General features: G+C 34.8%; 1 long non-coding RNA gene across 1 annotated transcript in view; it reads right to left on the minus strand.

Moving 5' to 3' along the window:
* Window positions 1-250: 250 nt before the first annotated feature.
* The window catches only part of LOC123239356, a 19015-nt gene continuing 15151 nt past the window's right edge, over window positions 251-4114 (minus strand). The window contains exon 2 of the long non-coding RNA XR_006505728.1: window positions 251-494. This is a non-coding gene — a long non-coding RNA (uncharacterized LOC123239356). The remainder of the gene's footprint in view (window positions 495-4114) is intronic.

The following is a 4114-nucleotide window of genomic DNA, read 5'->3' on the forward strand; positions in this document are numbered from 1 at the left end:
CAGGATGGAAGAGGATGAATCTCAACTCTAAACATTCATCTGTTTCCCCTCTGGGAAAGACACTAAGAAGTCGCCAGAAGTAAAAGACTCAGATGAGGCAGGGTAGCAGAGGTACAAGAATGCTGGATTTAAGAACAAAAAAGAGCCTCATATCTGAGTCCTAACTCTGCTCCTTATTACTTGGCTGAGACTTGTAATTCTTCTGGGCTTGTTTCCTCATGAATAACAGGAATCAGTTGGAATTGAGCTCTAAGGTTCCTTCCAGTTATAAGTTTATTATTCAATGGCAATCACTGACCAGAAAATTAATTTCTGAATAACAACTAAAAAACAAACACATGTGAAACAATTCTAGTCACCACTGGGTTAACTAGACCAATAGGAAGCAGCAGCAGAAGGGTGTTCTAAGGCTGACTCCAGTAGCCATGAGAGTTCCACCAGTTTCTTCTTGGACTGGGATTATAGGGAAAGAGAAGAGGGATGCTGAGAAAAACCTGGAAAGATACAAACAGATGAAAAGTGAAATGAGAAGAACCAGAACACTGTACATAGTAACAGCAATATTGTTACATGATCAACTATGAATGACTAGCTATTCTCAGCAATACAATGATCCAAGACAATTCCAAAGTATTTATGATGAAAAAGGCTAGAGCCACCTCCATAAAAAGAACTGATGGAATTCCTCCAGTTTATTATTCCTTTGAGCACAGTAGTATTCATCACCAGCAGATACCACAATTTGTTCAGCCATTCCCCATTTGAAGGGCATACCCTCGTTTTCCAGTTTTTTGCCACCACAAAGAGTGCGGCTATAAATATTTTTGCACAAGTCTTTTTCCCTATGATCTCTTTGGGGTACAAACCCAGCAATGGTATGGCTGGATCAAAGGGCAGGCAGTCTTTTAGAGCTCTTTGGGCATAGTTCCAAATTGCCAGCCAGAATGGTTGGATCAATTCACAATCCACCAGCAATGCATTAATGTCCCAATTTTGCCACATCCCCTCCAACATTCATTACTCTCCCCTGCTGTCATTTTAGCCAATCTGCTAAGTGTGAGGTGATATCTCAGAGTTGTTTTGATTTGCATATCTCTAATTATTAGAGATTTAGAACACTTTCTCATGTGCTTATTGATACTTTTGATTTCTTTATCTGAAAATTGCCTATTCATGTCCCTTGCCCATTTATCGATTGAAGAATGGCTTGATTTTTTTGTACGATATAGCTCCTTCTATATTTGAGTAATTAGATCTTTGTCAGAGTTTTTTGTTTTAAAGATTTTTTTCCCAGTTTGTTGTTTCCCTTCTGATTTTTGGTTGCATTGTTTTTGTTTGTACAAAAACCTATGGATGCAGAGTGAAAGGAGCAGAGCCAGAAGAATATTGTACACAGAGACTGATTCAGTGATAAAATCCAATGTAATGGACTTCTGTACTAGCAGTAATGCAATGACCCAGGACAATTCTGAGGGACTTATGGAAAAGAATGTTTCCCACATTCAGAGGAAGAACTACAGGAGTAGAAACACAGAAGAAAAACAACAAATGGGTTGATTCAGACATGATTGGGGATGTAGACTCAAAATGACCATACCAATGCAACTATCAATAATATGGAAATAGGTCTTGATCAATGACACATGTTAAAACCAGTGGAAATGTGCTTCGCCTGTGAGGGGTGGGGGTGATGGGGAAAAAAAGAATATGAATCATGTAACCATGGAAAATTTTTCTAAAAAATAAAATGTACAAAAATTAAAAATTTTAAAATTTAAGAAATTTTAAAAAATTTAAAAAAAACCTAATGAAGTCTGAGTGCAGACTGCAATATGCTCTTTAAAACTTTCTTTCTTGTTTGGGTTTTTAATCTGCGTTTTCTTTCACAACATGAGTAATATGGATATGTTTTGCATGATTGCATATGTATAACCTATATAAAATTACTTGCCATCTCAGGAAGAGGGGAGGGGAGAGAGGGAAAGATTTTGGAACTCATTTTAACTCAATTTAAAAAACAAATGTTAAGTTATTTTTACATATAATGTGAGGGGAAATAAAACTTAGGGGGGGAAAAATGAAGATCCCAAAATGGGGTCATGAAAAATCAGAAACAACTGAAACAATACAAGAGTTAGGGGACAAAATCCTTTGGGCATCAAATGAAAAAAAGAAGGCAGGAGTTGCAATTATGATTTCTGACAAAGCCAAAGTAAAAATAGATATGATTAAAAAAGAGAGGGAAGGTCATTACATCCTGATTAAAGGCAGTATAGACAATGAGGAAATAACATTGGTCAATATGTATGCACCAAATGGCATAGCAACCAGATTCATAAAGGAGAAACTGGCAGATCTCAAGAAGGAAATAAATAGTAAAACCATACTAGTGGGAGATCTAAATATTCCTCTGTCAGATCTAGATAAATCAAACCAAAAAATAAATAAGAAAGAGGTAAGAGAGATGAATGAAGCCCTAGAAAAATTAGATTTAATAGATATGTAGAGAAAAATAAATAGGAACAAAAAGGAATACACCTTCTTTTCAGCTGCACATGGTACATTCACAAAGATTGACCATGTAACAGGGCATAGAAACATTGCAAACAAATGCAAAAGAGCAGAAATAATAAATGTAACCTTCTCAGACCATAATGCAATAAAAATAATAATTAGTAAGGGCACCTGGACAGGCAAATAAAAAACTAATTGGAAATTAAATAATATGATTCTCCAAAACCAGCTAGTCAAAGAAGAAATCACAGAAACAATCAACAATTTCATTGAAGAGAATGACAATGATGAGACATCCTACCAAACTCTGTGGAATGCAGCCAAGGCAGTACTCAGGGGGAAATTTATATCCTTGAATGCATATATTAACAAATTAGGGAGGGCAGAGATTAATGCATTGGGCATTCAACTTAAAAAATTAGAAAGCGAGCAAATTAAAAATCCACAGATGAAAATTAAATTAGAAATACTAAAAATCAAGGGAGAAATTAATAAAACCGAAAGTAAAAGAACTATTGAATTAATAAATAAGACTAGAAGCTGGTATTTTGAAAAAACAGATAAAATAGACAAAGTACTGGTCAATCTAATAAAAAAAGGAAAGAAGAAAACCAAATTGACAGTTATCAAAGATGAAAAGGGAGACCTCAGCTCTAATGAAGGGGAAATTAAGGCAATCATTAAAAACTATCACCCAATTATATGGCAATAAATATAACAATTTAGGAGATATGGATGAATATTTACTAAAATACAAATTGCCTAGATTAATAACAGAAGAAATAGAATACCTAAATAATCCCATATCAGAAAATGAAATTGAACAAGCCATCAAAGAACTCCCTAGGAAAAAATCGCCAGGGCTTGATGGATTCACAAGTGAATTCCATCAGACATTCAAAGAGCAACTAATCCCAATACTATACAAATTATTTGATATAATAAGCAAAGAAGGAGTCCTACCAAATTCCTTTTATGACACAAATATGGTACTGATTCCAAAGCCAAGTAGATCAAAAACAGAGAAAGAAAACTACAGACCAATCTCCCTAATGAACATAGATGCAAAAATCTTAAATAGAATACTAGCAAAGAGACTTCAGCAAGTGATCAAGAGGATCATCCACCATGATCAGGTGTGATTTATACCAGGAATGCAAGGATGGTTCAACATTAGGAAAACCATCTACATAATTGACCATATCAACAATCTAACAAACAAAAATCACATGATTATCTCAATAGATGCTGAAAAAGCCTTTGACAAAATACAGCACCAATTCCTATTGAAAACACTGGAAAGTATAGGAATAGAAGGATCTTTCCTAAAAACAATAAACAGCATATATCTAAAACCATCAGCAAGCATCATATGCAATGGGGATAAATTAGAAGCCTTCCCAATAAGATCAGGTGTGAAACAAGGATGCCCATTATCACCTCTATTATTTAACATTGTACTAGAAACACTAGCAGTAGCAATTAGAGAAGAAAAAGAAATTGAATGTATCAAAATAGGCAACGAGGAGACTAAGCTATCACTCTTTGCAGATGATATGATGGTCTACTTAAAAAATCCTAGAGAATCAACTAAGAAGCT

The sequence above is a fragment of the Gracilinanus agilis genome, chromosome 3 (assembly GCF_016433145.1).
Source record: "Gracilinanus agilis isolate LMUSP501 chromosome 3, AgileGrace, whole genome shotgun sequence".
Classification (NCBI taxonomy): domain Eukaryota; kingdom Metazoa; phylum Chordata; class Mammalia; order Didelphimorphia; family Didelphidae; genus Gracilinanus; species Gracilinanus agilis.